The sequence below is a fragment of the Cupressus sempervirens genome, chromosome 11, assembly GCF_028749045.1.
Source record: "Cupressus sempervirens isolate cs-2001-9-10 chromosome 11, ASM2874904v1, whole genome shotgun sequence".
Lineage (NCBI taxonomy): Eukaryota > Viridiplantae > Streptophyta > Pinopsida > Cupressales > Cupressaceae > Cupressus > Cupressus sempervirens.
Genome location: NC_143128.1, coordinates 21,007,355 through 21,031,643, shown reverse-complemented (window position 1 = coordinate 21,031,643; position 24,289 = coordinate 21,007,355). Strand labels below are relative to the sequence as shown.

At 34.3% G+C, this 24,289-nt stretch overlaps 1 protein-coding gene across 3 annotated transcripts in view; it reads right to left on the bottom strand.

Moving 5' to 3' along the window:
• LOC149528036 (RAF-like serine/threonine-protein kinase 20) overlaps positions 1–13,035 on the bottom strand; it is a 51,513-nt gene extending 38,478 nt beyond the window's left edge. Inside the window, exons 1-2 of one of the 3 annotated variants that reach the window (XM_089808530.1) lie at positions 12,653–12,968; positions 11,219–11,290 (exon numbers count right to left, since the gene is read on the bottom strand). The gene's annotated coding sequence lies outside the window, so the exon portion shown is untranslated. Of the gene's footprint in view, positions 1–10,389; positions 10,466–11,218; positions 11,291–12,652 lie in introns of all 3 variants that reach the window. The other 2 variants (XM_089808529.1, XM_089808528.1) reach the window with 2 other exon arrangements.
• Between the last annotated feature and the right edge of the window lie 11,254 nt (positions 13,036–24,289).

Sequence of the window (24,289 nt, the reverse complement as noted above, 5' to 3'; positions counted from 1 at the left end):
ATTAGATTCAACAACATTTTAGCGTTGGAATTGTTTTTGTCATCTGTGCACATTCAGAAGCTGTGAACTACATAGCATCCTGTGGATAATGAATTTTGTACACAATTTTGAAAAGTTGATTTTTAACTTGCATTAACGAAGTTCGACCTTGCTAAATACCAGTTGCCCCAGCAAAAGGATAACTGGAAAAGAGGCAAATTCAAACAATTTTTTAAAATGGTTTATTTCATTTTTAGAATTGTGGAAACTTTCTTTGCATTTGAATGCAAAAGGCATCAACCATGAAAAGCTCTATTTTAATTCTCTCTTAAACTTGGTACAGCTTCATTATATTTTTTCCTTGACCTTCTGCCCCACCAGTAAAATCATATATTCTCTGCATGGCATTAGACAAAAGAATACAAAAATATATTCAATAAAGCCACACCCACTAAAATTAAAAGATGATGCCTAATATTTTTAAATACAAGCACAGAGAGTTCACTAAAACATGGAAAAGGACTTATTCCATCACTGCATTCCACAATGTTTTGGAAGTTTGTTCACATTTCATACTTCATGCTACATAAACATTTATTCTACATAGCCAAAAACAGCAGTAATTATAAACCTAAGCCTATAATTTAGATTCATAACTACCACAAAGCCCTGGCATCTATAAGGGCTCACTGTTAAGAATATAAAACTATAAAAATTTAGTGAGGCCAAACATCAGAATGCTATAAAGGCACCAATAAGCCTGCACCCTCAAAAAACCAATCACCATAGCCAGCTAGATAACAGTTACATACACCAAAAGATCCTACACCAAACCCATACGATGAATAAGACAAAAGCAAGAACTGCAATAGAAAAACAAATGGCAAATATAAAGTCCCCATAATGCAAATGACACATTCAACATATTTCTTGTTTTCAACACCACTTCCACCCTGGAAGCATCCTAATATACACGCGTTATAGTCAAAGGCCTGCTAAAGAAAGAAGCCAACTCACATTGTACATTTTGCATCAAATCCTCAAATAATGTAGATAGAGACAACAGAAGTGTGGCATATATAGTTGCTTCCAATTTCAAGCCTTCCTCTATGGTGATTCATATGTGATCCCCCAAATATCTAGTCTACATTTCAACACAACATTCACAGAAGATAGATTTCATTTCTCAACTCCGAGAACTTACCATGAACTCCATAGTATCCTTGCCAGAGAACATCTGCTGCACATGCCTTCCAGTAATAGCTTCACAAATAGCTATGAATATGACTGCCCATGACCTTAATATTGTTGCTCTGCCATTGGAAATTAAACAAAAAGACATGCATACAATATGAGGCCTCCAAAGCACTTATCACCACTGTCTAAGGAACCGAGCACGTGTTGCTGAATGTCGAAAAAACACCTGACCTCCATATGCCACCAACATGTAGGGCTCTTAAATGCACAATAAGCCTCCCAATCATATTATCATCTCCTCAATATGCCACCATCCAATATGTGCTAGGTGAAGGGCATAACTCGTTATCACATACGACTCAATGCTGACTAAACAACCCCAGCAAGCACCTATTAATTATCTGTTGATTGCAGGGGAGATTGAAATAAAAAGGAAACCAGGTTGCTTCAAGTATTTGAATTATAATTATACATTGCCATAAGCAGCACTTACTCAACCTTCATTGGCCAAAAAGTCAGCTATACACTTAAGTTTTCTCTTGCAAAGTTCAAAGTGGTTCGAAATGAAATTTTTGATGCATAAGTTGCACCTCTTCTATGTTTTATTCAATTTCTAGCTCAAACTCATTTCCTTGAGTAAAGCACTTATCACATTCATAGAATGCCCTCCACTATCATATTCTTTATGTTTTGCTCCTTGCCTCGCGTAATATTGCTAAAGAGCTTCCCATTGCACCCCATTGTTAGCGCAAATACCCAAAAATAATGAGCCCCCTAGCATATCTCTATTTGTGCATTATGAATAATTAGTCCGTCTGCAGCTGTACCCGTATACCCCCTCAAAGCTCCAAAATTAAATTTAAAAGTCCCTACAAGACGAGGGGACCAAAAATCCAAGTGGCACCTATCCTCTTTCCACTTTTCAATATTTTTCCCAATTTTTTACTCTTGAACAGGTGCACAAAACCCAATACTATCTTAATATGACATACAGGAATAATTTATTTTAGTAATTCTTCATATTGGCCAATTTTAAATAACTATGATGGGAAAATATTTATGATAAAGACAAATGAAACCTTATTATTTGTAAAGTTGACAAACCACAAAACTTTTTGTAACATGAATAATAGCCTATCTCTCTAAGTGTTCTCTTTCTTCACATTCATCCTAAGTTGCTGATTCAAATTCGAGGACGGATTTGGGTTCAAGAATCCGACTGGCGGATTCGTGATTTTTTTCCCCATTATGATTTGTATATTTTCATGTGTGTTTATATATATATATATATATATGGATTCGTGTGTAATTATTCCAAGAATGGTCTACGGGTCCCTGGGGCTCCATGCAAATTCATGCTAGACTCTCTCGGGTATTGGATTCTCCCGAGTGCATGTAGATTTGTCAGATTCTCCTAGGTCCGCATTGTTGCCAGTAGATTCTATATTGTAGCCGTTAGGTAGAATAGTATCCGACCGAGCGCATGACAGTTGAGTCACCCCTTCAGGAAATTATATGTACACTGTTCAGATGAGACTTTGGATCATCATTGTAATCATCTGAATCATATTGTAAGCGTTGGAGTGCATATTGCGTATATGAATAAAGTATCTGTTTTGTGTTATATCTTGCTATACTACATGCAATAAGTAACCTCTTACCCTATACGGTAAACATTTGGCACTGTTGCCAGTCGAACCTAAAACGAAGGAAGTGTTATGAAGATTAATGCCGAATCTACTTAACAAGGATAGAAATAAGATAAAAGATAAGGATGAAATACGCACAGCACAGGAAGTTTTAATTTTAGCACAATAGGTGGAACACAGACAGAAGCTTCAGCAGATTACCAACAGACACCGAGGGGGTTACCATAAAAGGAAGTACAGTTACCATCAAACAGAGCCGTACGGCCGAGGGGATAAATTGCTAAAAGAGTATGGAAGAAACCATTGCACGGCAAAGAAGAAGAGGACCATACGGCCACCTGAGAGCAGAGGGAAAAAAAAACATTGTATGGCCCGTACAGAATACATAATAAGGGAGACAGTGCAAAGACACCATATGGCACTCAAAAGGTAGCAAAAGGAAAGGCATACCATACGGCCATCCAGTACAAGGGGTACTGTACAGACTTGGAGAATACAATAAGAGTAACAAACACCGTACGGCCACCGGAAATTGGAGGGAAGTGTCGTACAGCAATGAGGCAGCATGATTAAGGCAAAGACGTCACCGTACGACCAAGCAAGAGTAAATCAAGAACACCGTATAGCCACACAAGAAGCGTGAGGTATAAATTTTTATAGTCGTACGATCGTACGGACAAATGGGACACAAAAATACGGGTCGTACGAACTTAAGGAGCACAAAGGGAATATAGTGGACCATACAGTCTTGTACGAGGCAGTAGGAGATCACAGGTGATCCACTGTACGGCCAACATATGAGTAGAAATCGTACGGCTAGTACACTAAAATACCGTACAGACTGGGATGACTACTGTACGGACTGGAAGGAAGGACTGCAGTACAGACTGGAAGGATTGCCGTACTACTCACACAAAAAAGTTAACATTTGAAACATCACAAGACGACCACCGTACAGACACAGAAGAAGGGTGATAAGAGAGGTTCTAAAGAAAAAGACAACAAATCAAAACAATTCACAATGAATAACGTATGATGCCAAAAGGAAAGACATAAACAAGTAGTGAAGAAAACATAAGCAGTTGCCAAAAAGAATATGAGATAGGAAGAATATCACAAAAATGGTGTATTCCATGGACTTCTGTGTGGGTTTGAGAGTGCTAATTTGGTCTTGGCGACAAGGGCACTGCCCCTCGACCCCGCCTCGGCTCTGCCCCAGGACCCAGCGGGGGCGCTGCCCCTCAACCTCACTGGGGGAGTTGCCCCCTAGACCCCCAGTCAGTTCAGTTATCAATCGTGGGAAGTGTGACCATTTGATGAGACCTGGAGCTACTGCAAGCATGGAGTGTCTATGTGCCAGAGGTGGAGAGAGCACTAGAGCAAGCCTTTCGAGAGGGATGCTACGCTTTGAGGCACTCGAAGTAGGTGTTGGAGGTGAGGCTGTCTTGGTGGATCCATAGAGAGCTCGGGAGGAGCTGACCATCCAGTTGGAGGCTATAGAGCAACACGTGGCTCAATGTACCCAGAGTGGGAAGCAAAGAAGGTGACATGGGTGGCTATCAAGGTCAGATTGGCTAGGGAGACAGAATTGTGTTAGCAAAGCCTACAGATGCAACGTGTTTTTGGAGACTAGTTTGGTACAGGCACGGAAGGAATGTGAATGTGATGTGACAAAAAAAGATCTATCTTGTTATAGATGCGTATTACACCCTTCGAAGGAGCCAAGCAAACCAGGTAACAGCTGAGAGGGCTCGAGAGGAGTTAGCTGCCAGGCTAGCCACAGAGAGGGCAGCCTGGGAATTTGAGAGGGCAGCCTTGTTAGACAGACAGAGTTAGCTACAGAAATTGGCAACAGAGAAGGAACAATTAGCAGCAGAGGAGGGAGTAGCAAATGAGAAGGAGAAAGAGCTGAGATGATGCAGTCAGCTTTAGAGCTTCAAATGGAGGCGGAAGCGGAATTGAAAGTTCGAAAGGAGCAAGTCTACAAACTACAGGAGAAGCTAAACGAACTGAGGGCGAGGACGGCCACTACGTCAGGCACGCATCTCTCTACTTAGTATCTATACATTGATGTAATTAGTTGTTCATTTTTGAGTTTTGTTGTATTTTCGTCCAAAGACAACTTTACTTCTTCTTTTCAGTAGATTCTATATTGTAGCCGACAGGTAGAATAGTATCCGAACAAGCGCATGACAGTTGAGTCACCCCTTCGGGAAAGTGTATGTACACCATCCGGAACGGAATTTGGATCATCATCAGAATCATTGTAATCATCTGAATCATATTGTAAGCATTGGAGTGCATATTGTGTGTATGAATAAAGTATTTGTTCTATGTTGTATCTTGCTATACTACATGCAATAAGTAACCTTTTACCTTGTACAATAAACACGCATGGGTATGTACTAGATTTATGCAAGGTCCGCATTTGATCCCGTGGGTTCATCTGGATGCGCACAAGGTCGGGATTTGATCATGTGGGTTCGTCCGGACAAACCCACAGGGTCAAATCTAGCCCCTATGCACATCCAGTACGTACCGGTTCACAAATCCAAAGTCGGATCTGGTCTGCAGGCCGGACATGCAAATCCAGTAACATAGCATTATCAGCTCAACTTTAAGTATCAGAATTGGAAAATAAATGTAAAGAAAACGTGTTAACTAGATGACCTTACATATAAGGAAAATGAATAAAGCAACAAGTACACAGCACAAAAATGAAAACCTAACTTGTTAAATTCATAACTATTACAATTTCCAACTCCAAAATTCACAAGGACATAAACGATAACTTATTTGAAATTTCATCATCGTAATCTCATTGTCTTAAGATATTTTCAACTGCTCTGACTCAACAATGGGTATCAGAAGGTTACAGGCTGCTTCATCTTAAGTTCAACTTTAAAATTTTGATCTTGGGGACATGAATACAGAGACAAAAACAAAAACCTATTAATAGAATTTCTAATCATTACAGCGCACAAAACTCACTACAAAACAATTTATTGAATATTTCATCACAGTGGTTTCTAAATCTTTGAAAATTTCTTCAGATTCAACTGCTCAGACATAAGAATTGATATTGGCAAATAAAGCACAGAAACTTCTCATTATCTTCTTGTCTGTAATAACCTGTCATGAGAAAATGAAATCTTCGTCACATTATTTATAGAGATTGCAAGTTCTTAATTAGTAATAGTAGCCTTAATGGTTACTTCACTGTAGCAATCCCTGTGGTTTGAATACATCAATCTCTGAATACATGACAAAACTTATTGCACATAAGGGGATACTAGGAAAATGAAAACCTAATGCTTATAGTTTCTAATGATTACTGGGAAAAAACTCACTAGAAGACAAATAAGCTAGTAATGGCTTATTACATTTCTTCTACCTCCCACTATTTAATGTTTCTTCACATGATCTGCTCAAAGCTATCAATTTTAATTCAGGATTTTCAGTATGAAGTTTAACTTAAACTTTGCCCAGATCTAGTTTACATCTTTCTTCTTAGAAACAATCAACACGGGAATGTATTCCACAGCCAGTAAAATTCAAGTTATAGCCCCTTGCCACAGGATACTGGAAAAATAATTGCACAAATTACAAGATCATAAACAATAACTTCATTCTTCTTCAGTCAAATAAATAGAGAAAAATTATAGAGAATCCAGTTTGAAGTCCTCTAGTAACCTCTTGCACCCAGTGGAAAACACAGATAAAGCAATTTGACACAGTACAATTTGCAATGGATATTGGTTGCCTCTGACACATTCTTCGTGTGATTTTTCTCTCTATTAAAGAAAGAAAGGCATTACGGTCAGAATAACTAAAAAATGAGTAAACAGCCTTAGGAAATAAACTATAAGTACTAAATACTAAATAGTATGGAAAAATGAATAGAAACTTAATCTACATTACAAGAAACCATAAAATTAAATCCTATCATATCATTATAATCAAAAAACTAATTATAGTGGGAACAATTGATCTTAAAGTTTTCTTAGGATGCTAATTAGTGATCGGTAATCTTTAAAAAAATTGCATTCAACAGTAGACAATAGCCAGTTTTACTCGATTTAACCTTTATGCAGAGATATAATCAAACCTTGCAAGCCTTTGCCAGGTTATCTTTTTCTGTTACAAGGTATTAAAGAACTGAAAGTTATTTTGCCTCAACAAGTATTGGAAAACTGGTTGATAATTTCATTTTGTGCTTCAACCACTATTGGAAAAGCTGATTGACAATTTCATTTTGTGATTCAACCACTATTGAAAAATCTGATTGATAATTTAGTTTTATGACTCAACCACCATTGGAAAAACTGGTTGGTATAGGGAAAGAATAAGCAGAAAAAAACACCGTATATTTTAAAACCATGTGGGAAGAATCACTAGCGCAATAGGAATACGATCAAAACATATCTATAGGAGTAAATAAAAAGCCAAAATATAATTTCATCTTCACAAAACGCACACAACGATCTATATTTAAATTTAGGGGAAATGAGGTATCCAGAAAACAAATGGTGAGAGGATGCATTAGATTATAGTAAGCTAAGCCCACAAAACTCAATGATCAATCTATCTTTAATTTTAGCGTATACAAGGGATCCAACCAGAAAGAAGAAATGGTGAGACCGTGTGTTACTAAAAATAAAACTACAGTCTCGTCTGTTTTAAACCAGAAATTACAAATGACACATTAAGCACTGGAACTACAAACAAGACTCATGAAATACGCACAAGAAGACTTCATTTACAATGCTTCCATAGCCAGAAAACATACCAGAACACAAAAGATGCCCTAATTTCATCGATCTTGCAACTTTCTTTATCCAATCACCTGCAACGCATCAGCAAATTTAACACTGGAAAAGGAAATACTCCGTCAATGTGTTCCGGGTTCTTTTTTTCCACATATCCATCATGGCCATTAAAGTTTGTGTGTTTTTTCTGCCTAAACCTCCACTTCCTTAACTTCAATCGTTCGATCAGCAATAAGTTGGAGGAATGTGGCTTTGCCAATACCATCGATTGAAGCAGATGACTACTTCGTCTAAACAAATCTGTCCTTGTTGGAATTGTAAATACAAGCACAGAATTCACTAAAACATGGAAAAGGACTTATTCCATCACTGCATTCCACAATGTTTTGGATGTTTGTTCACATTTCAGACTTCATGCTATACAAAAATTTATTCCGCATAGCCAAAAACAGCAGTAATTAAAACCTAAGCCTATAATTTAGATTCATAACTACCACAAAGCCCAGGCATCTATAAGGGCCCACTGTTAAGAATATAAAAGTATAAAAATTTAGCTAGGCCAAACATCAGAATGCTGTAAAGGCACCAATAAGCCTGCACCCTCAAAAAACCAATCACCATAGCCAGCTAGATGACAGTTACATACACCAAAAGATCCTACACCGAACCCATACAACGAAAGCAAGAACTGCAATAGAAAAACAAATGGCAAATATAAAGTCCCCATAATGCAAATGACACATTCAACATATTTCTTGTTTTCAACATCACTTCCACCCTGGAAGCATCCTAATATACACCCATTATAGTCAAAGGCCTGCCAAAGAAAGAAGCTAACTCACGTTGTACATTTTGCATCAAAAGCTCAAATAATGTAGATAGAGACAACATAAGTGTGGCATATATAATCGCTTCCAATTTCAAACCTTCCTCTATGCTGATGCACATGTGATCCCCCAAATATCTAGTCTACATTTCAACACAACATTTGCAGAAGATAGATTTCATTTCTCAACTCCAAGAACTTACCATGAACTCCACAGTATCCTTGCCAGAGAACATCCGCTGCTCATGCCTTCCAGTAATAGCTTCACAAATAGCTATGAATATGACTGCCCATGACCTTAACATTGTTGCTCTGCCATTTGAAATTAAACACACAGACTTGCATACAATATGAGGCCTCCAAAGCACCACCACTGTCTAAGGAACCGAGCACGTGTTGCTGAATGTCAAAAAAACACCTGACCTCCGTATGCTACCAACATGTAGGGCTCTTTAATGCACAATAAGCCTCCCAATCATATTATCATCTTCTCAATATGCCACCATCCAATATGTGCTGGGTGAAGGGCATAACTCATTATCACATACAACTCAATGCTGACTTAACAACCCCAGCAAGCCCCTATTTATTATCTGTTGATTGCAGGGGAGTTTGAAATGTAAAGGAAGCCAGGTTGCTCTAATTATTTAAATTATAATTATAAATTGGCATAAGCAACACTTACTCAACCTTCATTGGCCAAAAAGTCAGCTATACACTTAAGTTTTCTTTTGCAAAGTTCAAATTGGTTTGAAATGAAATTTTTAATTCATAAGTTGCACCTCTTCTATGTTTTATTCAATCTCTAGCTCAAACTCATTTCCTTGTGCAAAGCACTTATCACATTGATAGAATACTCTCCACTATCATATTCTTTATGTTTTGCTCCTTACCTCTCGTACTATTGCTAAAGAGCTTCCCATTGCACCCCACTGTTAGTGCAAATACCCAAAAATAATGACCCCCCTAGTATATCTTTCTTTGTGCATTATGATTATCTTTCTTTGTGCATTATGATCTGTCTACAGCTATACCCGTATACCCCCTCAGAGCTCCAAAATTAAATTTAAAAGTCCCTACAACACGAGGGGACCAAAAATCCAAGTGGCACCTATCCTCTTTCCACTTTTCAATATTATTCCCAATTTTCTACTCTTGAACAGGTGCGCAAAACCCAATAAAACTATCTTAATATTACATATAGGAGTACTTTATTTTAGAAATTCTTCATATTGGCCAATTTTAAATATCTATGACGGGAGAATATTTGTGATAAAGACAAAATGAAACCTTATTATATGTAAAGCTTATGAGCCACAAAACTTTTTGTAACATGAATAATAGCCTATCTCTCTAAGTGATCTATTCGAGGACAGGTTTGTGTTTGAGAATCCAATTTGTGGATTCGTGATTTTTTCCCCATCATGATTTGTATGGATTCATGTATGTTTATATATATATGCATTATATAATGGATTCGTGTATACTTGTTCCAAGTTTGGCATGTGGGTCCCTGGGGCTCCATACAAATTCACGCCAAACTCTCCTCGGGAGTTGGATTCTTTTGGGTCCATGTAGATTTGTCGGATTCTCCTGGGTCCGCATGGTATGTACCGGAATTGCACAAGGTCCTATCATGTGGGTTCATCCGGATGCGTGCAAGGTTTGGAGTTGATCGTGTGGGTTTGTTTGGACGAACGCACAAGGTCAAATCCAAACCCTAGGCACGTTATTATGAAGTAATTGAAAAATATTTGCTTGTTATTAACAGTGATCAAGAGATCAATTTATACAAGAGACTAAACGATGTTTCATTAAGAAACAATCGTAAAGAATAGAAACATTCTATTCTAGAAACAGAAAAATAAATATTAGAAACATTCTAATATTTACAGAAGATTGCAATGGATAACCATTAGATACAAAACAGAGATAATAGAAACTATCTATTATCGTAATAAGTACGTACCGGTTCACGAATTCAGACTCAGATCCAGTCTGCAGCCCGGACACGCAAATCCAGTAACGTAGCATTATCAGCTCAACTTTAAGAATCGGAATTGGAAAAAAAAATGTAAAGAAAACCTGTTAACTAGATGATCTTACATATAAGGAAAATGAATAAAGCAAAAAGTACACAGCACAAAAATGAAAACCTAACTATCACAATTTCCAACTCCAAAATTCATGAGGACATAAACGATAGCTTATTTGAAATTTCATCATCATAATCTCATTGTCTTGAGATATTTTCAACTGCTCTGACTCAACAATGGGTATCAGAAGGTTACAGGCCACTCCATCTTAAGTTCAACTTTAAGATTTTGATCTTGGGGACATCAATACAGAGACAAAAACAAAAACCTATTAGTAGATTTGCTATCATTACAGAGAACAAAACTCAATACAAAACAATTTATGGAATTTTTCATCACAGTGGTTTCTAAATCTTTGAAAATTTCTTCACATTCAACTGCTCAGACATAACAATCAATATTGGAAAATAAAGCACAAAAACTTCTCATTAACTTCTTGTCTGTAATAACCTGTCGTGAGAAAGTGAGTATAAAAAAAGAGAAAATGAAAACTTCATCACATAATTAATAAAGATTGCGGGTTCTTAATTAGTAATAATAGCCTTAACGGTTACTTCATTGTAGCAATCCCTGTGGTTTAAATTTCTTAACATCAATCTCTGAGTACACGACAAAACCTATTGCACATAAGGGGATACTGGGAAAATAAAAACCTAATGCTTATAAGTTATAGTTTCTAATGATTACTGGAAAAAAACTCACTCTAAGGCATATAAGCTAGTAGGCTTATTACATTTCTTCCATCTCCCACTCTTTAATGTTTCTTCACATGATCTGCTCAAAGCAATCAATTTTAATTCAGGATTTTCAGTATGAATTTTAACTTAAACTTTGCCCAGATCCAGTTTACATCTTCCTTCTTAGAAACAATAATCACAGGAATTTATTCCACAGCCCGTGAAATTCAAGTTATAGCCCCTTGCCACAGGATACTGGAAAAATGATTGCACAAATTACAAGAACATAAACAATAACTTCATTCTTCTTCAGTCAAATAAATAGAGAAAGATTATAGAGAATCCAGTTTGAAGTCCTCTAGTAACCTCTTGCACCCAGTGGAAAGCATAGACAAAGCAATTTGACACAGTACAATTTGAAATGGATATTGGTTTCCTCTGACACATTCTTCGTGTGATTTTCTCTCTATTAAAGAAAGAAAGGCATTAGGGTAAAAATAACTAAAAACGAGTAAACAGCCTTAGGAAATAAACTATAAGTACTAAATACTAAATAGTATGAAAAAATGAATAGAAACTTAATCTACATTACAAGAAACCATAAAATTAAATCCTATCATATCATTATAATCGAAAAGCTAATTATCGCGGGAACAATTGATCTTACAGTTTTCTTAGGATGCTAATTAGTAGGCGGTATTCTATAAAACATTTCGCATTCAACAGTGGACAATAGCCAGTTTTACTCGATTTAACCTTTATGCACAGATATAATCAAACCTTGCAGCCTTCGCCAGTTTTTCTTTTTCTGTTACGAGGTATCAATGAACTGAAAGTTATTTTGCATCAACAAGTATTGGAAAACTGGTTGATAATTTCATTTTGTGCTTCAACCACCATTGGAAAAGCTGATTGACAATTTCATTTTGTGATTCAACCACTATTGAAAAAGCTGATTGATAATTTAGTTACATGACTCAACCACCATTGGAAAAACTGATTGGTATAGGCAAAGAATAAGCCAAAAAAAAAAACTGTATGTTTTAAAACCATGTGGGAAGAATCACTAGCGCAATAGGAATACGATCAAAACAACTCTAAAGGAGTAAATAAAAAGCCGAAACATATAACTTCATCTCCACAAAACTCACACAACGATCTATGTCTAAATTTAGGGAAAATGAGGTATCCAGAAAACAAATGGTAAGAGGATGCATTTGATTATAGTAACCCAAGCCCACAAAACTCAATGGTCGATCTATCTTTAATTCTAGGGTATACGAGGTATCCACCCAAAAAGAATAAATGGTGAGAAGGTGTGTTACTAAAAATGAAACTACAGTCTCGTCAGTTTTAAACCAGAAATAACGAATGGCACATTAAGCACTGGTAATACAAACAAGATTATGAAATACGCACAAGACTTCATCTAAAATGATTCCAGAGCCAGAAAACATACCAGAACACAAAAAATGCCCTCATTTCATCGATCTTGCAACTTTTTTTGTCCAATCACCTGCAACGCATCAGCAAATCTAACACTGGAAAAGAAAATACTTCGTCGATGTGTTCCGGGTTCTTTTTTTCCACATATCCGTCGTGGCCATTAAAATTTGTGTGTTTTTTCTGCCTAAACCTTCTCTTCCTTAACTTCAATCGTTCGATCAGCAATAAGTCGGAGGAATGTGGCTCCGCCAATACCATCGATTGAAGCAGATGACTACTTCATCTAAACAAATCTGTCCTTGTTGGAATCGCAAAGCAAACGCGTACTGTCGTTTGGTCGATATGATGGATTTTACCATAACCACAGGCGAATTTGAGAGTAATACATTTGACTCTCTCCAGCGTGTTTTTACGCGGTGATTTTATAATTAACCACTTGTTAACTCAACTAGAGTGAACTAGTTCGCTTCCCACGTGTGTCAGGCTTCCCTTCAGGGACAACTGACATTGACTGGCAAGATATTTATTTTGGATATATTTAATTTGATAAATTTAAAATAGTGGTAAAAAAATTTGGATAATTGTATATAAAAAATTAAAATGGTGGTCTTTCAGTCATTCTTTAAGTCGAAGAGGTGGTTTCTTAAATCATTTCAGTGGTGGCTTTTGTTGTGGGTTGTCTTGGGTACACTATATAAAAATAAAAAACAATACTAAATTTTAATGTTATTACATAAATGGTGTAGAAGAATAAAATAGTAAGAAATTTTTAAATTATCATATAAGAAATTATATTTGGAATGTATGTTTGGTAATTATAGAATTAATGATAAGAATGAAAATATTTTTATTTGTAAATATAATAGAGATAGATGTATATCATGAAAAGAAAAATTTATTGTCTATTATGATTATATTGTTTTATATATATATATAATATTTTTTTTTAAATTATAATAAAGTATCTATAGCCTCAAATCATTTCAACTAGTTCTAAGAAATATATTTATATAATTAAGAAATAAATAATTTTAAAAGATAACCTAACCATCTTATCTCCAAATCAAATATAAATTTTTAAAAAGAACTTAATAATTAAGATTACGTAATAAAAATCTAAATAAAATATACATTATAAGAAAATTTACTAAATTTCATTCCAAGAAATTTTATGATAGAGGTGTTTGATATTAAATTTTCTATAAGCGTATGATAAGCTTATCCATTTGGAATCTCAAGAACTTAACCCATAAATTATTCTTAGACTTTTGCTTTTTGGTAGTTTGTATTCGTAGAATATTCGTTTGTACTTGTCTCATTTGGGGATTTAAAACATATTTCTTCTTTATAAAGGATCCTAACTAGCGAAGGGAAATCACTCCGAAATTAAGTAATGTTGGATATTGATAAAGTGGCTTGCCTAAGATTTAAATATGGCCTTCATAAAAGTGTGTACGATAGAGAACATATTTTTGGCGTATAATTTATGATTTATGTATCCTTAAGGTCCCTTACAAATTAAACGTAGATTTTGTTTTAAAGGTTTTATAATGATTTGAGGTTGTTTTAGTAGTTTATTATGAAGACTTGTTTTTTATTTATTAGTTCCTGTTTATATTCTCTCTTTTTTTTAGATATATTTCTAACTATTTTTTCTCTTTTCCCTATTGACCACTTCCCACTTAGCTGGGGTTTAATCATTTTTTCCTATGAAAAAATACAAAAATTAAAACAATAAAATAAGAATGTTTTTCCTTGAGAAACTTCTTGATTGTCAACTCTCCACCTCTCCACTTCTCCGTAAGTTCTTCCCAATAAAAGCGATAGGACAAACACGTGTCTCTAATGTATTCCTGGAATTATTGCTAGCTTAAAAGTTTGTTCTATTTTGCATCGCGCATAGTTGGATTCCCTTTGCCCAATTCAACTAAAAACTCTTGTAAGAGCTCACATAAGCAATTGCAAATTTTCAGACAAATTAAACTCAACTCATCTCATGTCCATGCGGCCATTTGGTCTTCTCCCCAAAGCCAAATAGATACTACTGATTAAAATTGCTTTCCCTTCGAAAATGGTGTTCTCCATCAACTGAGCTCCCACACTTCATTACTCCCCAATCTGCCTTCATAATCGCCAGTTGTAACATGATGTACAGCCTCCAATCGCAATCTTGGCAGAACAGGGGATTTGACAGGGTTCATAGATGCGCTATCAATAAATGATTTGAAGTAAAGTTGTGGGTGGGGGTGGCTCCCTCCAAATTCTTACTTCTTATTAAGGATCAGCTGCCACATGCACTACACTTGGCACTCGGAAGAGCGAGAATCGATCTGGATGGCTTTTTGATTGTGAAACGCCTTCATACCAGATGCCAGGAAACCTGGAAACCCCTAATCGATGCACTGACTCCATAGACGAAAGCTTTGAATAGACCAAAATTTATAATTTTTGTTTCTGTAGGTAGAAATTTAGTATTTTACCTTTAATTCCCCATTAATTAGATGAAATATATAAAACTTATTCTCACAGGGAGGATAAATGATAGAGAGCATATGTATAGACGATAAGAAATCTATAAATATTAGTAAGAAAATCTTGCTTATAGAAATAAGTTGTGGTCGCCTACTTAAATATAAGATTTCAATCTATATAATCAAATATCATTCCATGTCAATACTAAATAAAATTGAAGTCTCAAAAAGATCCTTTAAAATAAGCCAATAATCATGTATTTAAAATCATTAAATAAGCTAATAATTATGTATTTAAAATCATATTTGGTTAATATATACTAATATAACATGTCATTACTTTTTTAAAAACAAATTTCATTATCAATATTTAAAATTAAATTTATTCTAATCCATTTCTATTAATTTGTGCAATAAAAATAATAATTTAAGATTCTAAGATTTGGAAAGATTAATTTTTAAAATTCGTTCTTGATGTCCCTAAGTCCTTTTATTAAACTAAAGAGGTACATGTATTGTTCCATTAACTTTAGAGTTTTAACTCCATAACTCTATTTGTTGTAGGAGAGAGGACATTATAAATTTATTTAAATTAAATGAAAAATATAGTCCTTACTTTTCACTAAAATAATTTATACTATTAACAATTCAAAATATCCCCACAAATAGCGTTGATGATGAATAACACAACATGGATGACCATAACAAAGGGCATAGTTTTGACCATAGCAAAAATTTTGATACAACATTTCTATTACAATCCGTGGCGAAATACATTATCTAAGTGTTTTTTCCTTAAACAATAAGAAGGGGCTATAGCTCTACAAAGAAATAAATAATGAAATTTTCACAAAAACATATTTATTTAGAAAAACAAAAAACAAAACAATTAAAATGTACTAAAAGAAAGAAATATAAGAGAAAATCAAAAGAATGAACTAAAAAATTATGTTCAAAATAGACAACATAACAAACAAAAGAAACAAGTGCCACATAGTGGCTTGGTACTTGCCTTTAGTTTTTATATAGATATAGTTTTAATTTAATAAATTTGTTATAATTTACAAAATATTTTAATTAATAAAAATATTATATATTTATAGTTTCTCTAATGATATATATATATATATATATATATATATATATATATATATATATATATATATATATATATATATATATATATATATATATATATATATATAATTGCATGTATATCATTTGATACTATTATATTATAAATAAATCATAATATTTTTATAATATAATAATATTTTTTAAATGATTATATAATATAAGAAATATCATTGTTTTAGTATTTTTAATTAAATATTAAAAATTATATTATGAAAAATACAATATTAAAATATTAAAATATAAACCAATCCACTTACATTCAAAAAAATATTAAAGATGAATCATAGTCATCTTAATAAAAATCTACAATCCATCAAGCCCGACCCATATAAGAGCTAAATGAATTTACCCTATCAAATCTTAGAAATATATTTTCTAAAAAAATTTAAGTTAAAAATCTTGCATCTATGATCATGCAACATATTAGTTTGATAACAAAAGTTAAAATCGATTAATTTTGAGTGTAGAAACTCAAAAATTTAATCACTAATTAAAGCGTAACATTTAAAATATATCACAATAGTACTTAACCTACCAACAAGTACTAATAATGAGAAGTCGATTTTAAGACATATATATATATATATATATATATATATATATATATATATATATATATATATATATATATATATATATATATATATATATATATATATATATATATTATAAAAGAACAAAAAGAAAACAAGAAAACTAAACTAGAGTCCTTGCCTTTTTTTAAAAATAGATCTGTTCTATAGTTAAAGAAACATGAGCAAATGCTTATAATTATAGAATTTAGTTTAATATTATACAATTATTTTTAAATTGTACTAAAAAAACTAGAATTACCAAAAAAAGTTGCTAGTGTGAAGTGATTTTCTTCCCATTTCATTGTTGTGGTTTGACTTTATTATTGCTTAAATCAATCAATCAAATAATTTATTTCTTCTTCTTTATCTCAATAGGCAGGGACTCTTGCTCCCACAGAGCTCTTGTTTTATTTTTAAGGGTCTTGATCTTGGTAGATGGTGCAATTAAAGGGCATGATAGCATTTAAATTGTTTGTATTCAATCAATTGAACCACAACTTTTTAATAATATAAACTATTGTATAATAGATTTTGGATTTGATTGTGTAAGAGTTTTTCATTATCAAAGTTTTGGATCACACTTTGTGATCCATAATTAAAACTCAATAGAACATAAGGAGAAGAAGAACATGACATAATGATTCTAGAAAACTTGTGAAGTTGGACTTAAATTATAATAATTACATAGGGGAACAAACTTGCTAGAACACAAATGATGCCCTGATTCCATCGATCTTGAAAATTTCTTTGTCCACTTACCTACAATGCAATATTAAATACAATGCTAGAAAAGAAATAACTTTATCAAACTATTTTGGGGCCATTATCTATCATGGCCTTTAAATTTTGTGTTGTTTTCTACATAAAGCTTCACTTGCATAAGTTCAATTGTTTGATTGACAATAAATTTGAGGATTGTGAATCTTCCATTACCATCACTTGGAGAATATAAGTTGATTATGAGTTCATGTAAATAAATATGTCCTTTTTGGAATCGTAAAGCAAGCGCATCTTGTCAAATTTCTAGTGTTTGATCGATATGATGAATTTTACCATAACCATAGGTGAATTTGAGAGTAGCAAGAGATGATGCAATTTTTTTGTGTGGTGAGTTTAGAATTGACTTTACATTAACTCAACTAGGAAAAAATAGTTTGTTTCCCATTTATATTAGGCTTCATGGGCAACTAGCATTGCCTACCGAGACATTTACTTTGAATTATTTTATTTTATTTTTTAAATAGTGTACATGAAATTCTTCTGGAAAATAAATGTGTAAGTTTTTCTGAGTCAACATTTTGAATCACTTTGTATGATTCATTATCAAAACAAAAAATTATGAACAAAAAAATATTTAGCTTAAATTTATATCCAAAATATACCTTTATTCTTATTACATTGTCTAATAACATTTCTCAATTTGACTATGGTGTATCACCTTAAATTGAAGCACCCATAATTTAAGACATTTTAGCTCCCACCCTTTATTGACCTTATCTAGACCATGGATGCATTTGTGGTCAATCATCTCTTTCTTTTATTATGTCACACATTTTCCATCTTCATCAATGCAGTATCTGAGACCTTAAGGTTAGCTCCTTGTGGGCCAACCTTGGAATAGATTGACTTGAGTCGACATGTTCCCCTAAAATATTGAATCTTGGGGCCGATTATGTCTTGGGGTTACAAAATAGAAAATTACGTGGCCCCATCATCTTGCTTTATTTTTGTGCCTAAAAACTAGTATAAAATAAAGCCATCTTAAGTACCTCATTTTCACATTCATAACCATTATAGAAATTGCACACGAAAGTACTAGCATTCAAATCATTCAAAGGTTCAAGGATCATTTGTGAGCATTTCTTCTTCAAGATCTAGTGTTTTATTAGCCATCAAGGGAGGAGATCTATACTAAGAGATTCATCATTTTCTTTATTTATGCACATTTACATACATGGCTCCATGATGTGGTTTCAGTAGATTCATTCCATTTGTGGAGATTTTCTAAATCCTTCATTACCAATTCAACATCTACAACACACATACATTGCATATCCTTATTAACAAGGGTTTCTATAAGCAAGGTGAATACTTACATTTACATTGCTTTCCTTACATATTTTACATTTTAATTTCAAGGTGGATTCCTCGATTTAGGGCTTGAGCAAGGAAAGTCCTCATCAAACCAAAATAAAAACCATCTTTTTATTATGTACAAGAGTTGGATAGTTGAATTGTGACCACAATTTTGGAAACTGCTCATCAAAACATTTCTGAATAAGTTGGGTCGACTTTGCCACTATGTCCTAGAAACATGCCCATCCCACTAGGTCGACATCTTTCTGGAGGCCAAAGAAAAATAACATTTTTTGGGGTTTTCTGTGGTGTTCATGAATTTACAATCAAAAGTTTTGTCACATGTTCAAATCCATCATTTTTGGAGCAAGAAGGCATATTCTCGTGCACATTTTGAGGTGAGTACTTTATCAATAATTTCACTTTTTTAGTCTAAACCTATTTCCATATCTTAATTGGGGTGACATATTTAGCACCTCAATCTTGTTAATCCCTAAGCCATGTTGTCTATTAGTGTCAAATACTTAGTCATTCACAAGGCAGGATTATTCGATTGTCTATTAGTGTCAAACACTTAGTCATTGACGAGGCTGGATTATTTGGTCATCACTACGATTGAGTTATCCTATACCAAGCCAAGGAGGGAAGACTTGTAAATATTCTAAGTCATGTGTCGAGCAGTAGTTATTGTCGAGTGAGCTAATGGTCATCGAGAACTCCAATGAATTCTGAGTTTATCAAGTATATCAATTAAAATTGAGTGATACAAAGGCCGAATTGTTCAATTCATGTCGAGCATAGTTAAGGTCGAGGGACATCATGAAGAAATAGTTTATTTTGAGCATCAATGTGATGTAAATGTCCAGTAACAAAGTTTAATATATTTATTTGGAATGGCACTAAATCATATGTTAACCATTTTTATCAAGTTGGAAGCATGTTTTGAAGATCGAGGAAGTAATTACCCGTTCAAAGGAAGATCATTAATCCCTAGGTAAGGGAATCCACCAATTAGAAAAATGCAAGGACCAAATGGAAAAAAAGATTGATTCTAGATCATTGATTTAGATCTAGAAGGTTCGTCTAAACAACTATTTAAGTAGTGTATATGACCTAGTTAGATGCACGAATGTATGGCCGTGTGTGTGAAGATTTTGAATGCATGCAAAGTTTTGGAGGTGAATCAAAGTGTAGATACTGAGTAGTGTAGTGAAGAGTTTTGAGCAAAGACAGAGAGTATCTATCATAGCAAGGTGATATTATATTGCATAAAGGAGATATGTTATTAAGCATTAAAGTGCTAACTGAAGGATCAAGTACTGAACATTTCAACAAGTGTTTGAGGGTTTGAATATCTTTTTAAAGTAGCTTTAAAAGGCTTATGTAAATCTCCTAACATAGCACTCATTTCGTTGTGATGTAAAATCCTTTTACCAAGGTAGAACCTAGTAGTTCTTTTAGCCTTTAACAGGACAAACCCTTCACATGGTAGATCATCATAAATGATCAAATCATTGTAGCCTTAACAAGCACAACTTTATTATTGCAATAGTGAAGATTTAATGGGTATCATCCCCAACACATTTTTATCTTCAACTTGGAGGGTTTATGCATTGCCAAATTTGTGTGTTAATGCGTTATGTGTTTATGAGTTTATATTTATGTAGTTAGAAGGTAGATTTGATATTATGTTGATGTAAATAGTTACATTGATATGAGATGAATGTTTAATTGAGAGTTTATGTGGTGATATCAAATATGTTTCATGTTTGATGTTGAATAAATTTTATAGATCTTGATTCACCCCCTCCCCTCTCAGTATCACACTTTCCCTATTAGATTTCTAACAATTGGTAAGAGAATAGTGTTCTCTTGACAAAAGTCCAACCACTTGGGAATTAAAGATCTTGAAGATGGAAGCCTACAAACTGAGAAAGATCATCGAGAACTAGAAGATTGATGTTCAACTTGCATATGAACAAGTCAAGGCTACAAAAAAGACATTAAGGTAATCCTTGAAGAGAAGAAAGGAGATGACAATTCAACAAAATGACATCCAATACAAAGAAGAGGTTGTTGAAGAACTATTTGATGAAGAAAGATTCAGTTAATCTGATGCAACAATAACATATCTATTGGAGAGGAAAATTAAATTGAATGAGGAAGTTAGAGCATTGAAAATAGAACATGAAATTCAAGTTGTGAGGCTATGTGAAGTGACTGAACATAAGAAAAAGGTTGAGGAAGATAAAGCAAAGGTTGAAAATGACAAGGCATTGGTTGATGAAGACAAGAGACAGTTGGTTACAAGACTTGATGAAAGGACTAAAGAAATATAGAAGCTAACACACAATCAATTTGATATGTTCAATCAATCACTAAGTGCAAATCATGAGATTGCAAGAAAAGAGTTGGAGATTACAAATCTGAAATATGAGAATGACATATTGATGAATGAGTTGAAAACTAAAAGGAATTTGTTGAGAGGTTGAACAAACCTAAAGATGTTGTTAGGTTTCTTAATGAACAAATGAATGCACCGAGGAGACCTCATGACACCTCTGGACTAGGCTATGTCGAGTTCTTATCAAGTGTCAAGCTAAGAGAATCATCAAACCAAGGAGAACAAAGGAATACAAATACAAAGCCAAAGAACAAGAAGTCTGCATGTTATCACCGTGGAAAACCAAGCCATACAATAGATATTTACAAGATCAAGATTGGTAAGTCAAACCCTAAACTTAAATTAAATGGTTATTGTGTCACTTGCAACAAACATGGCCATCAAGAACATGAGTGTAGATCAAAGGTTAACAAAGTACTAACTACTTCTAGATTTAAAGGTTATTGTTATTCATGTCAAAAGTATGGTCATAAGTCACAAAATTGCATATCCAAGGCAAAAAACAATTGGATGTTAGAATTCTTTAGAATAACTGAGAGGGGGGGGGGGTGAATTAGTTATTCAAGGTCCAAATGCCCTATTAATACCTTTTTACTACTTTTAATGAATCCATACATTTTTCATCCATCCAAACTTAAGAAAATTACAGTAAATCAATATGCAAACATCCAAGTTCAACACATGACACAATGATTTACGTGGAAACCCAATTTGGGAAAAACCACCAATAACATGCTACTTGATTCTCACTCTTCTGAAGTGATGCCCTGTTAAAAGCCTGCCCTGTTAAAGGCTTACAACACACTGTTAAATGTGACCTTGTTAGAGGATTTCACCAAACTGTTAGGAATGGGCCTGGTTAAAGGTCTTTAGAACATTCACTTGGAATGTCACCGTGTTAAAGGATTTATCTAATGGCTATTAAACCAACCTAAGTCCATAGGATTTAAACTTACTATTACAATTGCTAGAAAGTAACGATAATGGTCTTTTGATCTGATATAACTTACAACATACTTTGCAGATTTTAGATCACACATTCAGTTCAATCCTTATGCTTGGCTTCAATCACTTCAGCTCTGACTGCTTGTCTTTCTCTCAAGCTTCGTCTCCTTGAGTCTTCTTACTCATTCTGCCAATGCAATCATCCTTGTGGTCATCTATTCAAATAGAGTTCCCGTGCTTTCTTCTCCTTAGCACATTCTTCAGCACTTCATTCTTTTATGTTTGACCACCTCTCTCTCTGTTTCTCTCTTTTTTTATTAACTTATGTCTTCTTAAATAGAAGTCTGATTTGCCTTTGCCGCTCAATTCTCCCTCTCCAATTTTAGGGTTTCAAAATGGATTAGGTAGGATATAATGTATCTACCCCATATCTTGTTCTCTTCTAGAAACTTCGCCAGTTGTATCCTCTTTAAAAAAAATGTTCTACATGGTGTTCTGTGCCACCAACTCATCATTCTTATCTTCCTTTTAATTCACAAATTTCTAGATAACAACCTTGTCGGCTTAGATCTGGCGAATCTTTGATTTCCAAAATAATGCAGCAGCTCAGCATTATTGAGTTACTGGTGCTCGGCACCTCTATGTTACTTGGCACCTATGCCTGCTCGACACTTGATAAACTCTGTGTCACTCGGCATCTGAAGTTTACTCTGTTGGCATAAAGTTATTTTCCATTAGTAACAACACTCATAGTTCTAACTGAGCACCGAGTAATATAGTTCAAACTGAGTGATGGCAACACAGTTCAAATCGAGCACTGAAGACACAGTTCTAACCGAGTGAAGAAGGACTTAGTGTTAACCGAGTGAAGATGCACTTAGTGTTAACAGAGTGAAGATGCACTTAGTGTTAACGGAGTGAAGATGCACTTAGTATTAACCGAGTGAGGAAGGACTCAGTGATAACCGACCTCAGGAGGTTAACGAAGAAGTTAGTTTCTACCGAGTGACACTATATCTACCGAGTCACCAATAGTTACTGAGTTCCAGGCAACGTTGTATGACTAGTATGAACTGAGCCCCTACCTCTACTGAGTGCATGACGATTCCGAGTAACGTAGTGGATACCGCGTATCAGAAGGTCATCAAGTCTGTTTGAAGAACCCAAGTTTATTTTACCATTTGGCCGACTCAGTTATATTTTGTTTACTTGTGTTTGGCCGACCTTGCATGAATAATTATTGGAATGGTATATATATGTAATGTATTATATCATTCAAAACATAGCTACAAGGAAGATATAGAATATTGCACAAAGAGGGACATAAGATATGATATGTGAATTCATTAGCAATAAAGAACACTCAGCAAGGTCTACAAGGAGCATAAATGATTTCATCAATCACAGAAGGTGATCTACAATAAAGAATCCAGTCAAGTTTAAGTTGATCTGTTGGTTCATCCTAACAGGTGAATCATTCTTGTAAATCCTTTAACAAGGTAGACTTAACCGTCTTTATTCAAATCTCCTAATAGAGTACATACTTGTAAAGAATGTTTGTAAATCCTCTAACAAGGTGGATCTAGCAATCCTCTGTGCTCCTAACAGGGTAGATCACCATAAGTGATCATTGTAAGCCTTAACCGACCAACTTCATACTGCAGTAACGAAGCTTTGTGGGTATCATCCCCACCCCAGTTTTACTTTCTATTTTGGAAGGTTTCTGGGTCACCAAATCTCTGTGCATATATGGTTTAAATGTTTAATAATTCTTTATGCAGCAGGCTAGATGAGTGAATGTTGTATATGGTTATTCTGATTTGACTTAAAAGTTTATTGTTACTGATTCACCCCCCCCCCCCCCCCCCCCTCTCAGTAACCTATTATATCTTAAATATTTCCAACATACTTGGCATCTGAAGTTTACTCGGCATTAACTAGGAATTTGCTCGACTCTTACTAGCTTGCTCGACTCCTTCTCTCTAATGAACTTAGTTTGAGCTTTACAAAAGACTTAGCTAAAACCTTAAATCTTTGGTATG